Source organism: Macaca mulatta, chromosome 1 (genome assembly GCF_049350105.2).
Source record: "Macaca mulatta isolate MMU2019108-1 chromosome 1, T2T-MMU8v2.0, whole genome shotgun sequence".
Lineage (NCBI taxonomy): Eukaryota > Metazoa > Chordata > Mammalia > Primates > Cercopithecidae > Macaca > Macaca mulatta.
The window spans coordinates 30,447,689-30,468,573 of record NC_133406.1 but is presented as its reverse complement, the minus strand read 5'-3'; the positions used below and the strand labels follow the sequence as shown (position 1 = coordinate 30,468,573).

Here is a 20,885-nt window from a genome sequence, read left to right as displayed (position 1 = left end):
ATAACATTTATCATCTTACTGGTTTTAGGTGTACAATCCTCATAATCATAATATTTTAGTCATAATCATAATCATGATACTTCATAATATGAGTTATGTGTCTATTGTGAAATCAGTGCTTAGAAGGACTTAACTCTGAGAGAGTGTATCCTTTCCTATTAGCTTTAGTGGGTTAGTAGTTCCAAGAACTAGAGATGATGCACCCAAGATGGATGCTGGAGGTCCTCCAAGCATCTTTTAATATCATTCCCACTTGGATAAGTAGGAGTCTTTTGAACTTTGGGTGCATCATCTCTAATTCTTGGAACTACAAGTCCACTAAAGCTAATGGGAAACAATATACTTTCTCAGAACTAAGTCGTTCTCTTCAAGGATAACTACAAACCACTGCTCAAGGAAATAAGAGAGAACACAAACAATGGAAAAACATTCCATGCTCATGGATAGGAAGAATCAATATCTTGCAAATGGTCATATTGCCAAAAGTAATTTATAGATTTAATGCTATTACTGTCAACTCACCATTGACTTTCTTCACAGAACTAGAAAAAAACTACTTTAAATTTCATATGGAATCAAAAAGAGCTCATATAGCCAAGACAATTTTAAACAAAAAGAACAAAACTGGAGGCATCACGCTACCTGACTTCAAACTATACTACAAGGCTACAGTAACCTAAACAACATGGTCCTGGTACCAAAACAGATATATAGACCAATGGAACAGAACAGAGTCCTCAGAAATAATACCACACACCTACAACCATCTGATCTTTGACAAACCTGACAAAAACAAGCAATGGGGAAAGGATTCCCTATTTAATAAATGGTACTGAGAAAACTGGCTAGCCATAGGCAGAAAACAGAAACTGGACTCCTTCCTTACACCTTATATAAATTATTAACTCAAGACGGATTAAAGACTTAAATGTAAAACTTAAAACTATAAAAACCCTAGAAGAAAACCTAGGCAATACCATTCAGGACACAGGCATGGGCAAAGACTTCATGTCTAAAACACCAGAAGCAATTGCAACAAAAGCCAAAATTGACAAATGGGTTCTAATTAAACTAACGAGCTTCTGCACAACAAAAGAAACTATCATCAGAGTGAACAAGCAACCTACAGAATAGGATAAAATTTTTGCAATTTATCCATCTGACAAAGGTCTAATATCCAAACCTTACAAGAAACTTAAGGAACTGAAACAAATTTTCAAGAAAAAAACAACCCCATCAAAAAGTGGGCAAAGGATATAAACAGACACTTCTCAAAAGAAGACATTTATGTGGCCAAGAAACATGTGAAGAAAAGCTCATTATCACTGGTCATTAGAGAAATGTAAATCAAAACCACAGTGAGATACCGTCTCACACCAGTTAGAATGGTGATCATTAAAAAGTCAGGAAACAACAGATGCTGACAAGGATGAAGAAAAACAGGAACACTTTTACACTGTTGGTGGGAGTGTAAATTAGTTCAACCATTGTGGAAGACCGTGTGGCAATTCCTCAACGATCTAGAACCAGAAATACCATTTGACTGGGTATATATGCAAAGGATTGTAAATCATTCTACTATAAAGATGCATGCACATGTATATTTATTGCAGCACTATTTACAATAGCAAAGCCATGGAACCAACCCAAATGCCCATCAATGATAGACTGGAGAAAGAAAATGTGGCACATATACACCATGGAATACTATGCAGCCATTAAAATAAATGAATTCATGTCCTTTGCAGGGACATGGATGAAGCTGGAAACCATCATCCTCAGAAAACGAATACAGAAACAGAAAACCAAGCACCACATGTTCTCACTTTTAAGTGGGAGCTGAACAATGAGAACACATGGACACAGGGAGGGGAATATCACACACTGGTGCCTGTTGGGTAGGAAGGGGCAAGGGGAGGGAGGGCATTAGAACAAATACCTAATACAGGCGGACCTTAAAACCTAGATGATGGGTTGATAGGTGTAGCAGACCATCATGGTACATGTATACCTATGGAACAAACCTGTGTGTTCAGCACATGTATCTCAGAACTTAAAGCAGAATTTTAAAAAAAGAAAGAGAAGAAAAAGAGAGAAAAAAAGATACTTGGAGTAGGTTTTCACTGGCTGTTTTTCAGAGACTGGTCGGATTCACAGACATCTAGAAAGAAATTATAAAATTCTCTTTTATTTGTTTTTACCACAACAATTTCTCCAGTCTGCCAGGGGGATTACATAAACTGAAGGGCAAAAGTTAGCTATGTTTGTATGTACAAACTGTCTGGTGACTTGGCAAGGGAAACCTGCCAACACCGTTACAGTAAAAGGAGAGTCAGGGAGATGTAAATCAGTAAACTCGAAGAAGGAAAGGTCTGTGGGTGTTTCATGTGTGAATATTTTAATTGAATTTTTTAAAACTGAATGTATTGTTCTCTAAAGAAGCATTTGTTTAGGTGTATTTTCTCAACAAGGAAATGTTCCTTCCCATTCCTTGAAAAGTCGTGCTCCAAGGACCCCGAGGGAAGTGGCCCTAGGAGGGGTAGTTAGAATGAATGTTGTGGTAGGGAAAGCTGCAGGGAGTGAGAGAGAGTCAAGGTCGTGAAATGAATTTAGGGGGAGCTGCATGGAGGATACGGAGTGAGGAAATGCCACGCTGAGGGAAGTACTAGACAAGGCAGGGAAGTAGAGCAGGTTTACATGTGTACCGTTTGCCCCAGTGTTTCATTATCTTAGTGTTCCCTAGATCTGCCAGGTCATATCCCAGGGGAGGAGCACGGAGACATCCTCACCCCAGAAAGACAGAAAACTAGCTTGTAACCCAGTTCCCTAGCCTCAGTAAAGCTTTTACCATTTTCTACTTCATTTAGAGAAGGCTGACCTCATTTCAATTTCATTTGAACTGATTTCCTCTAACCTGACATCTAGGCACATACTCTGTTAGGTGTTCTAAATGGTAAAGAATTTAAACAATTTTTTTTCCTCCGAAGGAGTCAAGGTAATTTTCCCAGGGAAAACTTTATATTTTAGTTCTACAACGTTCCTCAAATTCCATTCAGCTGATTGCTCATATCTGCAAGTATGCTCCTTGGTCTGCTTATTCTAGTGACCAGGAGATGATCTGTGGATCTGTGTGCTCCTACTCAGGTTTCCCCTGGCAGCAATCTCAGAGGTAGAAAAGATCTTGCAAGATATCTGGTTCTTGGTTCAGCTCTGTCACCGGACAAGTTAACACCTAGCCCAAACTAGACAGATGTGTGTGTGAAATATGGGACAGAAAGTAATGTCATCTGGACTGCTTCCCCAAATCTTCTTTCTACTACCTGAAATCTGGCAGCACTTCCCTGTGCTGCTGTTTCCTTCTGCTCTCCATCCAACCATCAAGATGATTGTGCCCCATCCAGGCTGGAAATTATGAGTGCCTAAAGAAGTCACCAAACCTCATTCTCACAATCTCCCTTTCCTTCCTCTGAGTCTTACAACTCTTCTAATACCTCTGAAGGGCAAGGGTCAAAATCAGTGGAATCACTTCCTAGGGACTTCCAGCCCTCTTTTATGAGTTGGTCTTTGACCTAGAAATGGCTGCAAACACTGTATGCTAGAAGCAGTGTGTGTTTACAATATCCTAGAGTTTTACATTAGCTTTATGAAACTCAGTAGCAAAGATGAACTTGTTTAAAATAAAAGTCCAGACCTTCACACCCTCCTCTTTGTATATTTTATTTTCCCACTTTATTTCATTTTCACATGGAAACGTCTGGAAATAAATACTCTTGCATTTATGGCCTACAGCACAAAAGGCTTATCTGTGGTCTAAAATGGATTTAACTAAGGTTCCTTACATATAAATTCAGGTCAATACCTCTGAATGCCATGTGAGGAAGATAAAAACTCATTGTTTTGTTCTTAAGATTTTATACTGTGACCAGGCTAGTGCTTTAATGAAATGTCTTATTTGAATTGATTTGTCTTCAATAGAAATTAATTAGCTTGAACTTAATTTGACCAAAGGAATCTTCTATTCACAAGCCAACTCCCCTTTAAATGGCTTTCTCATTCTAGATTTGTGAATCTGGAGCAAACCGTTGCTCAACATTTTAGTACAAACTAGGCATTCTATTTAAAGCATTTGTTGGCCGGGCATGGTGGCTCACACCTATAATCCCAACTCTTTGGGAGGCTGAGGCAGGCGGATCACTTGAGGTCAGGAGTTCAAGACCAGACTGACTAACATGGCGAAACCCTATCTCTACTAAAAATACAAAAAAAAAAAAAAAAAAAAAAAAAATTGACTGGGCATGGTGGAGCACACTTAAAATCCCAGCTACTTGGGAGGCTGAGGCAGGATAATTGCTTGAACCTAAGAGGAGGAGGTTGTGGTGAGCCAAGATCTGAGATCTTGCCACTGCACTACAGCCTGGGCGACAGAGGGAGAGTCCATCTCAAAAAATAAATAAAGAAAGAAAAAGTGTTTGTTTACTGACATTATGCAGCATGTGGAAAGGAATGAATTTTGCCCCCCACTCCAACCCCAAAAAATTTCCACGAAACTACTTGAGGTCAAGAACCAGTTTCCATAATGTTTTAGTTCCCACTCTGCTTCCTTCTCTTTCATCCAACTGGTTCTCAATAGCAGAACTGAAGAGAGGTTTATCCAGTAACAGTAACAAATTTAGCCCTTTTACTAATGAGCTGTTTTTTCCATAAGTGTAATTTATTTTACTTTCCCATATCATAAACTCATGCTGATATTTATAAAAGTTCTTAATTCTGTGGGTAGGGGAAAGGATTGAATCAATATATTACCCGGAGTATAATCCATTTTATTTGAATTGGTCATAAAATGGTGACATTTACCCTCTTACATATTTTAACAATGAATCTAGAAAACCTCAGATTCTGAGGAAATATTAACAAATAAAATATATGAGATTGAGTTCAGCTCAGCTTGTCAAAACAAAGCCCCACTTACCAAAAGAGCTATACTTCCATTCTTTACTACAAAAAGAATCTGAAACCCCTGGTTCTTTTTCCATGCTGAAAAAAACTACATGCAAACAAAACTATTGACATTTGGAGCACCTGTAGAGTAAATACTATAAGTGGTGGGCCACCACATTATTTATTTTGATGGTACATATTCAGTCAACTTTAATGTAATGCCAAGTGTTTATGCATTTGCTGTCATGCCTACTTAGTCAACCCTGGATTAAGGCTCTAGGTTACCTTTATTCCTGCACCGGGGGGATAAGCACCCAATACTGGGGATTGGAGCCACTAGGGTTAATAGTACTAGTGGGAGGTTTAATACTAAACACTGAGTATTTGTTCTTGATTTGAATTTTTTTTTTTCTTTTTAAGACAAGATCTCACTCTCCCCCCGAGAAGACCGAAGTGCAGTAGTGCAATCATACTTTACTACAACCTTGATCTGCTTGGCTGCAGCAATCCTCCTGCCTCAGCCTCCCAGGTAGCTAGGACTACAGGTGTGAGCCACCATGCCTGGTCTAGTCTGATATTCTCACACACTATCTCAAAGTCCCATCTCTGTCCAGCCCATCATAGTAGATGCTTTTGCTACTTACTTCTCTGAGAAATTTAAGGTTAATTAGGCATGAAATATCTGAACTTCCTGTGTCTCTACCCACATACTTATCTATATTTATATTCTCCCTTTCTTTTCTCTATTTGTGGACCAAAATGAATTGTCCTTTCTCTGGTTCAAGGCAAACACACTGCTCTGCACTTTGGATGCCAGCTCCTCCTGTCCCCCGCACGACTCAGCTCCAGTAATCATCATCCCTCTGTTTCCTGTCTTCCATCTGCCCTTTCCATTGATCATCTTATAACCATGCTCATAAGCAACTTTTCCCCTCGATTTGCCTCATGATTTATTTTCTTCTAGACACTTCTTTACCTTCCATTAAAACCTCAACTTGCTATAATCTGGCTTCTACCCCAACAAATCCCCTGAAGCAGTTCTTGTTAAGTGCATCAGTCTTAGTAGAACTTTGAGGCATTTGACAGTTCATTGCTATTCCCTTAAAATGCTCTGTCCCTGCATTTTTATAGTAAAATATCCTGTCTAAAAGTTGGTGTCTCCTGAGGATCTATCCTCATGACATTTTTCTCATTCTTTGTTGCTCCCTGGATTATCTGATCCACTTCCATGGTTTTAACTGCTTCCTAGAGGCTGGTGTAGCTGATGTAGTTGTTTTGCTTTGTTTTCCTCCTTAAAGTATAGTTACTTTTTGTGCTAGCAGTGTTAAAAGGTCACCTTGTGTCCCTTCTTGGTTATGCAGATATATAGCAGGCAGTTTCCTGCCCTAAGGAAAGGTGTCATGCAAGTTTTCACTAATTTATTAGAATTATCCCAGCCTCCTGAGATAAAGAGCTCCATACAGAGCTCTAGGCAGAACATAAGACAACTTGCCTAAGGACCCCTGAGGATCCTTCCATGTAGGTGAGTGTAAATAACCCCAGTCCCAGAATGGATTCTCACATAGACCTAGTGGGGAAGCAAGGTGATAAGTTTCCTAAAGAATTGCTATGCATAGAAACAGAGGAGATTTAGTGGGCTAGCCCTGGGGCTGCCTCAGGAGAGGCAAAGGGGAAAGATGGTTCTCTGTCCTTGAAGTAGCCAATGTGGGGACTCCTGGAGGGTGTCCCAAACCATTCTCTTTCTCTTACTTCTTAAATCCTGCCAGACACCAAATCTTTCTGATTCTAACTTTCAAATATCTCTCGTCTCTTTCTCCTCTTCCAATTTCATTGTCATTGATTTGAGTCTGTCCCTCATCATCTCTCGCCCCAACAGTTGCAATCGATTCTTTATTGGTTTCCTACCTAAATATCTCACCACTAAAAATGCAAACTGGATATATCACTTCTCTGCTTAAGACCACTTGATGGTTTCCCACCATTCATAGACTAAAGCCCAAACTCCTTCACATGTGCCAAATGCACTCCATTTTCCAGACTTTGCCTATGTCTTCCGCCTCAATTTTTTCATTTCTTACCTGCAGGAAAACCAAATTATGTATAGTTGTTGTTAATCCCATGGTGTTTTTTTGCTTTCTGTCTTATTTCATTGGCCTGCTATAAGAAAATACCATACATTGGGTAGCTTATAAACAACAGAAGTTTATTTCTCATAGCTCTGCAGGCTCAGAAATCCAAACTCAAGGCACCAACAAATTCAGTCTGGTGAGGGCCCGTTTCCTGGTTCACAGTTGGCACCTTATAGCTGTATTCTCACATAGTGAAAGAGGCAAGGAAGCTCTCTGGGGCATCTTTTATAAGGCACTAATCCTATTTATGAGAATACAACCTTCATGACCTAATCATCTCTCAACATCCAACACCCCATACCATCATCCTGGGCATTAGGAATTTAGCATATGAGTTTTGAAGGAACAGACATTCAGACCATGGCACTTTCATCTCTTTGTCCACGCTGTTCATGAATCTAGAATACTCTTCACCTTTTATCTTGCTTTTAATCATTTTTCAAGACCCCACTTGGACATCATCAGTTCTCTCAGTCTCCTAACCCATTTTCTGTGTAACTGTTGTGCTTTTTCCTCTTAGTTATCCTTGTTGCCAACCTCCCTCCCTACTCCATCAGACTATTCAGCTATTCAGGAATTCTCAATGTCATTGCTTAGAAGCCCATCCTGACAGTTATCACAGCCAGTTAGTGCAAAACAAGTGGTAATAACACTTTGTTGAGAAGATTGGGAAAGGACACATACAAAAATATCTTCGCCATTTGGGGGATTACAGTAGGCTTCAGCCTGATTTTCCTGCTGACATTATTCGTGTCACTTTTATTTACCCCTCTCTGACAAGACATATACTACTGATAATAACATTTTTCCTGTAGGTTCTCCAAATGATATTAAAAGGAATATGACTAATAATGTACTTATGAGGATTTTCCCTCTCTTCCTACTTTGTGTAATTCCCACCCCTCAAAGTAATTAGCAAATGTTTCATAGGATCACGCAGTACAGTCATTAAAGGTATAAGTTTTGAAATTAGACCAACAGAGTCCACTTTAAATACTCGCTGTACCACATATTGTGTAACTTTGGAATTTTAATCTCTCTAAGACTTAATTCCCCATCTCTAAAATGGAAATAATAATAATTATATCTACCACAAGAAGGTTAACTTTATGATGTTCCTTGGGGAATGATGAGAATTAGGACCGGTAGGGAGACCTGCAGAAATGAAAACCAGTACTGAGAAGAGATAACCCAAGTCCACATGTTAGTTTGTAGTTAACATAATGATTCCTTCACTGAAGTGAAGCAGGAACGCCTTTGGGTAACAGCTGCAGGGACAGAGCCTCTTCCACCCCCTCAGGTGGGAGGCACTGGAAATGATTCATGCTACTTGGAGGAGACTGAAGCTGGAGGAATGAGAAACTGTGTAGGAAGCTCTCTAAGTTGTAGTGTAGCTTTCTGTTTCTCCAGGAGCTTCCCTAGGGTTGTGACAACAGTGGGATATCTGTGCGGACTTTGGAAATGGCTTGAGAATGCTTACAAGGCTGGCCCACTTGACAATCAAGCCTATGTCTGTGGACAGTGCTCATATTCTCAGTGTGGATGGACCAATGGCAGGTGCTGGCCAGCTGATCAGGACCAAAGCGGGGAGCCAGACATAGAGTGGTCCCTACACGCAAGTGCAAAACCGAAGGAATGTGTTTCTGTGGAACTCCCTGCCTCCAAGCCTGTGCCCTTCTCCTAAGGGCCTTGGGCTCTTCATTTCTAAGACTCTCCTCTACAAATGAGGCAGGTTCTAGACAGGTCTGAGGATAATGGGGAGTGTGTCTGTTAATGACTCAGCAGCTGAGGGACTAAGTTCAAATCTTAGTATTTGACCAAATCTAACTCATCAAACCATGAAAGTGCACCTTTTCTTTGATGGGCTTTCCAAAAGCAAATGTTTCAATCCCAACCAAGAGGAGCCGTAATTCTCTTAGCCAAAAGAATTTTCATTATAGCAGTAGTGCTATAGGTTTCCTCAGAGATGTCCCCACTTTTGGATAGCATCTCTGTGTCAATTTGCCCCTCACAATGTTCTCTTCTGCACAGTGCTACCCAAACTACCATGAGTTCAACATCTATTCCTGGGGATGAGGGCCAGAAGGGGAGTTGAGGATGTTCCTTCAGTAAATGGGAGACTTATTCCCCTATAGTTCCAATTATTAATATGATGAATCTTACATTTTATCTGCTTTAGGTCAACTTTATAATTTCCACTAAATTAGAAGACTGCCATGTAAAATGTTCTCTTGTTACTTATTCACTGGTTAGTCAAACATGTGATGTAATTGCTCCTCCAATTCCTTGAAAGTAAGAAAGGAGACATGAAGTCATCTCAAGCCATTTCTTAAGAAAATAGGGCAGGTCCTGGGGTTGGCTTCTGTCTTTTGCAACACTGGACTGTTAGGAGTACATGTATGTACAATATCCATGTATCTCCAGGGTAGATTCAAATATTTTTGTTAAAGAAATAAAATATAGATAAGGGTGAAATCTTCTGTGCACCTCTCTCCAGTTGTAGTCACAATCACGGGATAGGGTTTTATCATTTCTGTGAAATTTTTTCTACATAGCAACAATAATAACATTCATATTAATAATAAGTAACACATGTAGTGCTTATGCTGTGACCAGCACTATTCTAAGCACTTTCTATGTATTCACTTGTATGATTGTACTACCCTACAAGGTAAGTTTTATTGTCATTCCCATTTTATTAATGAGGAAACCAAACTCAGAGTTGCGCAAGGTCACATGGTAAGTAGGAGAGTCAAAATCTGTAAAAATATATAGAGTGATATTAAAGTAACATTAATGGCATCATAATTTGCTTTGTAAGTTACTGTTTGCGATATTTATCCAGGTTAATAAGTATGGCTCTCATTCATTCATTTAGATTGTCACACAAAATTACATCATATAGCTTTTCCACATTATACTTATCTATTCTCCTGTTCATGGACCTGTGGATAGTTTGTAATTTTTAATATGATAAACAATGTTGTCAAATAATTCTTGCAGGTGTGCAAGAATTTCTCTAGTGTAATATATCTAGAATTGAAATTGATTAGTCATAGAACACATTGACAAATTTTGTCAATTTATACTTCTACCAGTAATACATGGAAGTTATTATTTGCTTCATACTTTTACCAATACCTAATATTATTAAGCTTTTAGATTCCACACCCACACCCACACAATCTGATAGAAGTAAGATAATATCTTGCTGTCGTTTAGATTTGTGTTTTCCTGATTTCTGGTAAAATTGAGCATCTTACATTTACTAGCCGTTGAGACATTCTCTGGCCTTTGATTTTGCCTCTTCCATTTTTTGCCAAATTTTCCTTTGGGTAATTTTTCTTTTTTGTACTGTTTTTTGGGAGTCCTTTATATATTTTGGATAGTAATCTTTAGTGTCTACATGCTTATCTTTAGTTTATTTACACTCTGTGACATTATCCAATGGATAATATTTATTAATTGGGGTGCTTATATACCATACATCTTTTCACTGCCACTTGCTTTGAATCCATGGGCATAATCTCATTATGTTCTTGATTTCTGTTTAGGACTTACCAACACAAACACCAGATTCCTAGATCCGCATCTCCTGTAGTTCAATTCTCAATAAGTTTCCACATATCATCTAATTTATCTTTTTCTCCTGCCCTTTGCCAATTCTCAAAACCCCTCCATTGTGCCCTATGCAATATATGGTCATGAAGAACAAAATTCCTTATATTCTTAAATTCTTTTCTGAATACTCCTTTCATCTTTTTGTTCTAAGAGGGAAGTAGTTCACCCTGAGGACACAGCTTGCCCTGCAGCCCACTCAAGTGGGGCTATTTCATTCCTTGAAGTTTTTCTACCACCAGGCATGAAGGTGGAGTATCCTCATGTCTCCTCACTGCTACTTTCAGATCATTATTTCTCCTCTTCTAAAATCCATCCCTCTCTCCCACCACCATCCCTGTATCTCTTGTGTGGTAATTTTAAAATATGGTCCCCAAAGTCTTTGATATTTCTTTCATTGAGAGGTGGGGGCTGTGTCCCTTCCCTTGAATCTGACTTCCGGGACTGAATTCAGCAATGTGATGCTGTAGCTGTTTCTAGATCTCGGCGTCATGAAACCATCTGCTTCTGTGTCTTATCTCTTGAGATTCTAACTTTTGAACCCAGCTAAACTGTTTGTGTCAATTACACACCATGTAGATCAGCCTTAGTGGAAAGGAACAAAGATGTCCAGCCTACAGCCCAGCTGAACTCCCAGCCAACAGCTAGCATCAACTTGCCAGCCATGTGAGTGAGACATTAAAAGAAAAACCTGTTTTTCTTTTGCACACTTCTGACCTCAGATATGTGTGGGGTTTCCCCCACATATTAGGCAATTCTCTAATTCTCTGTGAATGCTTACTGACTGTCCTATCATTTAACTCAGTTCTGACATTAACTGCCCAGAATTAGTGCAGATCTCACAAGGTAAGGGCTCAGTATCACAAGACAGCCCCTACTTTAGATATTAATTGCAAGTCCCATGTTGTCACCTGTACTTCTAATGAATTGGCTATAAATCAGGCATTCCCATAACTCTCTCCTCAGGTTTGAAAATTTGCTATAATCATTCATGAAACTGTAGGACACTCTTACTTATGTTTATCAGTTTATTATAAAGAATACATTTCAGGAACAGCTAAATGGAAAAGATGCATAAAATGAAGTATGGGGTGGGGATGTAGAGAGCTTTTGTGACCTTTCCAGTGTGCCACCTTCCCAGTACCTTCATGTGTTCACCAACCTGGGTCCCATCATTGAAAGTTTTTTGGAGGTTCCATTATGTATACGTGATTCATCAAATAATTATTGGCCATTGGTATCTGAACTCAATCTCTACCCCCGTTTTCCCCTTTGGAGATCAAGGGATGGGGATGAAAGTTCCAACCTCCTAATCACAAGGTTATTTTCTCCAGCAAATGGCCCCCATTCTCCAAGCATCACATCATTAGCATAAATTCAGATAATGTTAAAAAAGGGCTTATCTACGAGTACACAAAAGATGCTCCTTTTACTCCTACCACTTAAGGAATTCCAAGGGTTTTAGGAGCTTTGTGCCAGGAACCAGGGACACAGTCCACATATATATTTCGTATTATATCACAATATCACAGTCATCTTAGAAGTGGACCTTCTAGCCCCACATAAACAGTTTGAACTGATATCACATGGAGCAGAGACATGGTTTCCCCACCAAGGTCTGCGCAAATTGCAGATTCACAGCTACATTGATGATTGTTATTTTAATCCACTAGATTTTGATGTACTTTGCTATATAACTAAGGTGCTATATAACTATATATAACTGAAATTTTATGAGTCTATACTTAAAAAAATGGCTAGTATCCTAGACTTAAGATGAGAACCAATCTTTGTTAGTTGTTCAGAGATCACAGCCTGATTATTTCAACAGTTTCCTCATTGTAATAAATAACTTCTGCAGAGCTTCCCAGGTTGAACAAATAACTCAATATTGGATAAGACAACATTTATTTCCTCTTATTTTGGATTCAATCTGGAGGGCTATATGCACTTTTCGGAATTTAATTAAATAAGCACAACCTATCCTGGCTTCTTCATGTTTTTAGTAAGTACATTGACTCTTCTCTGAACTGTTACATTCATGCTTTATACTTTGTCTAATACTTAGAATATCTAGACAAAATTCTTTTTCAGTAGCTCCTAAGAAATAGACAAGACAGTAATACTCACTTCAACGGGAGAGAAGTGCCTTGAATGGAGAAGCAATGGGCATGTTTAAAACGGAAGAATGGTTATTATTCTTCTCTTTTACTACCTCTTTTCCAGTAACAAATTCTGACAGTCCTTTTGCTCTACCACTATTTCTGGATAACAAGAGGAAGAAGAGTAAATGAAAGAAGGTGGGTGAGAGGCTAAGAATTTTTTTTAAAAAAGGGATACTCCCTGTGAAGTAGAGTATAAAAATGTACTTCCTATGAAGAATCCCTATTTATGGGCTTGCCAGAATTAGTGATTTACAAGACATCATGCACTTTGTGGCAGCAAATAACCTGGAATCTAAATAATCTTAGGGATTAATTTTATTCTAATATCCCTGCAAAGGATGTTGGAAGTCAGCTACTACCAGGGCCCTGAGAAAAATCACCAAGGATGTAGAGGCTGATGTTCCTAAGTCAACACCCACACCTACCCTCCTGGAAGTGACTCATCTCCTCCTCCAAAGTTTTCTCTTTCTTCTTTCCTCCAGACCAAACTTCAATCTCCCGCCCTAATCCTCCCCAGGTTTAGCAATGGGGTTGAAAGAGGAGCTCATGGGCTCACCCGAGTCTTTCATGGAGGTGGGAATGGGCAAGCAGAGAGTGATAGTCAGGAATTATATTGTTATCTTCTTTATGTTCATTTTTTTTTGTTTAGTTACTTAATGGAGGAGTGAAGGATGATCGTTTTGGGGTACAGAACTCGCCTTTGCTCTTACACTCCCCACGTGATGCCAGAAAACAAAATGAAGCTAACTGGCCTATACACATGCCCTAGTCTGCACTTCCTTTCATTTCATTCACATCAAAAAAAAGAGAGTGAATTTATACGTCCTTGGGAAAACAAGGAACATTTTTTTCTCACAGTGTCAGAGCTGGAAGGCAGCTTGGAGATGTGGAGGCTGGCAGTCTCAGTCTCAGGCTCTATTATATAGCACCCTGGGGCTCTGTGGAGGGAAAGCCAAGGGAATGCCAACCAGGAAACTTCTCTGCCCCCTTTAACCAGCATGGCATTGCTTCTGCCTCTTTTATATAACTTTATGTAAGATTTTATTAATGAAAGGCTACCTTTTTAAAAAAAAAAGTATAAAGAGCCACCCTTCTACTCCAATCACCTTATATTGCAGAGGACAAAACAAAGGTCCAGTAAAATGAATGGATTTCCCAGGAACTTGAGTGTGCAGAAGAAGCAGAATCTAAGCCTTTTAACCCCTTTTCCAGTGTTCTTTGTTTTTCACCAAGTTTCCCAGTCCTTTACCCACTCAGACTTATGCATGTTATAAGGGAATGGCATATGGGAATATGGAATATGGGAATGGATTGACTTCGAATTTCACCCTCTTGAGTTAGCTGTCTTCAAGGCCTTACCATTGTCACCGCTCCTGCTCTGTACTCAGCTCGTCGTGAGCTGGAAGCATGTGTCTCCGTACAGATAATGTTCTGTGCATCCCCATGTGAGTCACACTAAGCCACAGTCATTGGCATGGACTCAGCTTGCAGGTCTGCAGAAGGTCCACTCACTCACTGTGCTGAGAACATCCTCCTGCCAGCTCATCAGTGCCCTCAACTGCAGTCCACATATCCCTTAAGACGTTAACAAGTTCATTACTTTCCAAATGTGAATGGGTAGAACATTGTGCGAAGGCCATGCTTGTGCTTTCATTTCAGGGTGGGGTTTCGTTACCTTCCTGGCCCTAAATTACTCTGAAATGATACAATGCTCTTGTCTGTATTAATAATCCTGGCACTTTTTATTTGGTCTTCTAGTTTTTGTTTTGTGGTTCTGCCTCTGCAACAGAATGGAAGATTCCTTGAAAGCTGGGATTCGTTTCTGAGAACCATTATTTATAAGTGGGACTTATAAATAAGAATATGCATAGAAAGCTTGGACAGAATATTAGAACCAAAAACTATCCTGAAAGAGACAGCATTTGTAGCAATTGGTAAATACACGTAGCAGAATGCTATGTTTTTAATAGGATCCTGGGGAAAAATGTTTGACTCAGGCTATGAAGACCTCATTGGAAAAATATAAATTTTTTTGACTTTGTCAAAGTGCTGGGATTAAGAAAACTGCATTAGCTGCAGTGTTAAGAGTGATTTGGAGAAAGTTATTGCTAGAGGCGAGCAGGAATGAAAAGACTTAGGTTTTAAAGTGGGCCTTGTGTTAGCCAAATGGCCCCAAGCAGCTGGTGAGAAAATTTGCCTAAGTTTTTGTCATTTAACAGCAATGAAAATATTGATCTCAGTTGTTAATGGAAAATCCCATAATGTAAAAAGCTATGATGACTTGAAACTGTTCCATTACTTTTCATTTCATTCAGTTATGCTTTATGAGACATGTCAAAAAAGGAAGCAACATTGCTTTCTAGAGAAATATTTATTTCCTGAACTGATGTCACCAAATGAAGTCATGTGGGAGGGCTTTTCCTCCAAAAGGAGGAATAATGGTGACATAATGTGGTGCAAAGCATGAGCAGGCAATTCCTTGAGAGTGAAGGGATGACAGAGAGAGAGAGAGAGAGAGAGAGAGAGAGAGAACCTAGAAAGAAAAGGCAAGGCAGAACTACTTAGCCCCACAATGTTCTGAATTAAGCTCATAATTTTCTTGTTCATAGAAACAGTCCAGGTTCTCAGAAATGTAAGTTTCCATCAAAAGGGGTTTAACATCCTTGGTCTTTGTGAAGTATGTGGTCTTTTCAGTTTTTCAAATCAAGGAAAATAGGCAACTCAAGAAGGATTACTGTTGACCTCGGTGACTGCAATGTCTAACTTACTCTCATCTGCTTCCCATCCTTTGCAGAACAAAGTGTTAAGCCAATGAATCAAGCAAGTAAGCAATCAATGTGCAATAGAAGAGATTAATGCTCTCATTTAGAGCTACTTTTTCAATGCATACTCCTGCTCCTGTTAGCTTATTGGTCTTAGCCTCACAAGAGGCCAGAGTTGATTGCAAGAACTGCTTAATGAGCCATGAATTAAGGGACATGATAAACTCAGTTCTTGATATCTGAAGTTCATAAGTACATTTTTTAAAATAGAAAAGATATTAGATAGTTGCCAGAATAAAATCCCTTTAGAATGACTGTGATTGCCTGGGGAAAAGAATGTAGGGATCTAGTGGGGCTAGAAATGGAATAACTGGCAATTTGGCCCTTCTGGTATCTTTAAGATGGGGAAGTCAAAGTTTGGCATAGTTTCTACAAGACCCGTAAAACTCTGCCAGTTTCTGTTAGATCCCTCACCACATAATATTGCAGATGTCTACATACAAAGCTTCCACTATCAATTCTGCAGGGTGCAGCTTTCTACTCTTCTAAATCTTGGAAGCAATAACAGCCTTTTATTTGTATTTGTATTCTTATTTTCTTCAAAGTAGATGCCCATAAGATGTTGAGTAGCTGGGTGGGTAGGTATGTAGATAGATAGAGATAAATCATCACACTCACCATGGTTAATCAACTCAAAACTGGAAATGGAAGGAAATTAACACTGCCTCATGGAAATTAACACATTAATTTAAAACTGCTAATTTCCATGAGGCATTTCAGGTAAACTAAGGAATGTGTGTTGGTAATTAAATGAGCAATCTACTGAAAAAGCACTCACCAGTTTTCAGATAAATTTATTTTCAAGAAAGGCAAGTCACAAGTGAGGATATTTGCACCCTTTCTCTTTTAATTATAGCAATACAGTAGAATGAGGGTCCAGAAAAGGCCAATGAGGATTAACATCCTGATATTTTGCAAGTCTTCCCTTTGACAAGTTTATTATTCCAACCCTTGCGAGTCATTTTTAAATACTGTCTCCTAGAACAGGAGTTTTTAACTTTCTTTTTCTCATGTTGCACACATCTCTGTCTCTCTATTCCTTTCCCTCTGTTTCTTTTTCCTTCTCCTCTGTGCCACCTCACACCCCATTCCTGTCTCCTCACGTCTGCACTCCCTTTAAGGAATTATTCTGTCGTGTTTATTGCCTCAGGGGAGGAATTTGAAATGGTAAAAAGTTGGAATACCCTAAGAGCTATTTCTTTGCTTTAGCTCTAAAATCCTCAGTTCTGTGGGGAAAAAGGCAGTTCTGTGTTCATCCAAAATATATGAAGAACAGACTTGAAGGATAACATTCCCTCGATGCTAGAAAAAACTTCTCCAGGATGGGGAAGATGTACAGAAATAACAGATATGATGAAATCAGACTCTGGTGGGTGGACTCCAGAGACAGAGGCCTGATATCCTGCTGCCTCAAGAGTCCCAGCGAGGTGGCAAGACCTCTGAGAGATTTAGGAGAGTAGAAAGCTGCAACCTGCAGAAGGAGCAGCAGAACCAGACAAGAACTAACTGTGTTGTGGTCCAAGACAGGAGAAGGCTATGGATCAGCTAAAAGATTACTGTATCCCAGGATGATCTGGCAGCAGAAAAATGGTCCCCATTACACGTAGCAAGCCCAGAATCTGTGAAGAGATCCACCACCCTTTTCCACAGGCAGTTCAGCAATGACATGAATAGGCTACTGAGGACCAGGCTGAACCAGGGAGTCTCAGTAAAATCCTGTGGGAACAAATGATGTGAGAACCAGAAGTATTCCTGCAACACAATGCCTGGTTCCCTATAAGCTCTTCAGGACTGATCCAGAGCCCTGCAGAAAAGAGGAAGAAATATTAAATTAAGCTTAATTTCCCTTTCTAGGGTAGAATCATAGACTCAAAATACTAATTAAGTAGAGATATAAAAATTGTAAACAATTTGCATATGCTGTACATCTAAGTGTAAATCGAGATACATTCCTGCTATTTATTGATATCTATCTTCCACCTATTCATCTATCCATCCTTCATCATTTTTTAGGAAGAAGCTAAGCCCACTTGTGAGTATATATGATCAATCAAAGAACCTTGGTGCTACCATAATAGACACAAAAATTGGACCAGGCATTGCAGTTTAGGTGCCGACAGGGACCAGACAGCTAACACAAATAAATGAAGCCTGTCCGAGAAAGCCAGATCCTGTGTCTAAACTGTGTCTATTTTCACTGACTATAGTGTGTGTTCTATGGTATTGACCATCCTATTTAAAATCCGTGTGTGTGTGTATGTGTGTGTGAAATTTTAAATTATTGCATTTTTAATTTTGTAATTGAGCTCTTAGATTAGGAACAAGAATCCTGGCAATGTCAGATCTTGTATTGCACTTTGTGGCATGCCATATATAGAATTCAGCCTTATATTTTTAAACTGGGAAGGATGTTTTGTTTTATTCATTATAGTAACAGCCAGTCACAAATACAGGTTTTTCCAAACAGACTTCCCACAGTTTTTTTTTTTTTTCTTTTTTTTATATTCAAGGAACTGTTCCTCTGCTCTGGACTAACACCAATAATAGTAATTGTAAATAAAAACTTAGACAATTTTAGGTCGTCTTCAAAAAGTTTGAAATCAGAAAACCATTTGTGAAATGTAGTCTTCTAATCCCTAAATTGGGGATGTTAGTTTAGGCCATCACTTTCATGGTGGGGAGAGGCAATTTCAGTATATGAAACTGGGTCATATTCTTTCTTGACAAATGAGCTTCCCAAAGTCATAATTTTGTCAGGAGGAAGCAAATTAAATAATATATTTGGGTACCTTTTTACCTATTAATGAATGCCCCTGTAGAAAAAATATTTAAAATATTTAGTTTGATCCAACTTCTCCCATAGTTATTTCTATAATTTCCCTTTGAATAATATGAACAAATCATTTTTTTCCCAACAAATCAAAAAGCTTTTAGAACCATATAATGAATGAACAAGTCACCTAATTCATATGTTCTATAGCAGATTAGGTATCAACCATATCGTTTATTAAGAAAGTATTGCACTATCTGTGGTTCAGACACAGAAGCATGGAGTTAATTACAATATTCATGATGAGTGAAAAATCTAACTTTCTAGCAAACAGTGGTTTCTATAGAAGATGTAGTGGGCAGATTTACGTTCCAAGTCCTTTTAAAACAATGCCACACTGGATTTAAGTTTCATAGTAAAGACATGTTAACATCAAGTTCCAACAGTACTCATAAGAGTACCATTTGAAGTCTTACTTAGTACTTTTGATTAGTCTAAATTAAATTTTTCAAGACTATTCTCAATACATAGTTTCCTGAAACTGTGTCTCTCCTGGGCCTCTTGTGTCTCTTCCAAATGTTATTTAGTAATGGTAAATATTCATTTCCATTATTCCAAATATTCATTAACACTATATTAGTCCATTCTCACGCTGCTATGAAGGAATACTCAAGACTGGTTAATTTATAGAGAAAAGAGGTTTAATTGACTCACAGTTCTGCATGGCTGAGGAAGCCTCAGGAAACTTACAATCACCGTAGACAGCGCCTCTTCACAGGGCAGCAGGAGAGAGAATGAGTGCCGAGCGAAGTGGGGAAAAGCAGCTTATGAAATCATGTCTCATGAGAACTTACTATCATGAAAACAGCATGGGGGAACTACTCCCATGATGTAATCACCTCCCACAAGGTCCCTCCCCAAACACGTGGAGATTACAATTCATGATAAGATTTGGGTGGGGACACAGAACCAGACCGTATCAAAGATCATAAAAATAGGATGGCATTATTTAAATCTGCTCCCACCTGCTTCAATAGAAGACACCACAAAAGATTTTGCTTTTTCACAAAACTCATTCTAAAGGCTTTCAGCTATGTCTTCAAAATAATGAGCAACATTACACCTGATTAGACTTCCATTCATAAATGGCCATTCTTGATTAGTATCCATCATCTCTGCTGCAACACTGACACACTGTTATGGTCTGAAAGTTTGTATCCCCCCACATTCTTATGTTGACATTCTAACCTTCAATATGGTGCTTTTAGGAGGTGAAATCTTTGGGAGGTAATAAGGGTTAAATGAGGTCATGAAGGTGGGGCCTTCATGATAAAATTAATGACCTTATAAAGAGGAGGAGAAACAGGACCTCTCTCTGCTCTCTCCTGAGGGCACCGTGAGAAGATGGCAGTCTATAACCTAGAAGAGGGCCTTCCCCAGAACCTGACCATGCTGGCACCCTCTCTCAGACTTCTAGCCTACGGAATTTTAAGAAATAAATTTCTGTTTTTTTAAGCCACCTGGTCCATGGGCATTTTGTTTTATATAGCAGCCTGAACTGAATAATACAAACACTTTTACAACATTGTCATCTGTAAACACTTTTGGTTCTAGGAAAATTTTTCTTAATATATGCATGCGTTTTACAATAGCCTGTCATTTAGTCATAAAGTAAGCCTTGTTTACATGTTATGCCCTTTGTAGTTGACTAAGTTTTTATCCCACATAATCCCCATATTCACATTGCTGTCTTTAGGTTGCATTCTGTTGTCTCAGGCACACATTTTTTGCGCATTAATTATATAAACATTTTTTACTATGTAAAAGTAGTATGAAGTTTTCTTTTGTTTGGTCTTTAACCTAACCAAGGCTTATATTACCAAAAAACAATTAATACAAAGATTTATAGGGAAGTTGAATTTGGGAGGGGCCCATATTCTCATCTCATCTCCTCTCATCTTACCTCATCTCATCTCAATGGCATTTTAGGCTAGTGAGCAACTCTGCAAGAAGGTTAAGACTTCAGTCTTCTTATGGTTTACCGTATTACTTTTATTTATTTCAGGGTGTGCATACAACAAATGAATCATACTAGTGATTCTACTGTATCTTTTTCTCCAAAGATGCTCTCCTGCTACTAACAGAACACTAAGTTTTATACCTGAAGTGATGTTTGAAGCACGTCAGTTAATGAATTAAAATACCACAACAGGCCAAGTATTGTCAGCTAGTTTGGGGTTTAAGATAAACCAGATGTGAAGGTGCTAATGTTAACTTACCAGTCTTTTAATAGCAACTAATTCAAACAAATTGCTCTTCACACGTTGTGGGCAACTAAACCTGTGCCACCAGCTTTCAGCTTGCAAGTGACTGGAGATCTTTGCTTTATGAGAAGAGCGCTTTCCTTTTAGCTTTATTCCCCAGCTATTTAATTCACTCCCAT

At 38.8% G+C, this 20,885-nt stretch overlaps 1 long non-coding RNA gene across 2 annotated transcripts in view; it reads right to left on the bottom strand.

Annotated features, from left to right (window-relative positions):
* Positions 1-16,459: 16,459 nt before the first annotated feature.
* Positions 16,460-20,885, bottom strand: part of LOC106994772 (uncharacterized) — a 170,256-nt gene continuing 165,830 nt past the window's right edge. For both annotated transcript variants that reach the window (XR_013416421.1, XR_013416427.1), the window contains exons 4-5: positions 19,157-19,212; positions 16,460-17,476 (exon numbers count right to left, since the gene is read on the bottom strand). This is a non-coding gene — a long non-coding RNA (uncharacterized LOC106994772). The remainder of the gene's footprint in view (positions 17,477-19,156; positions 19,213-20,885) is intronic.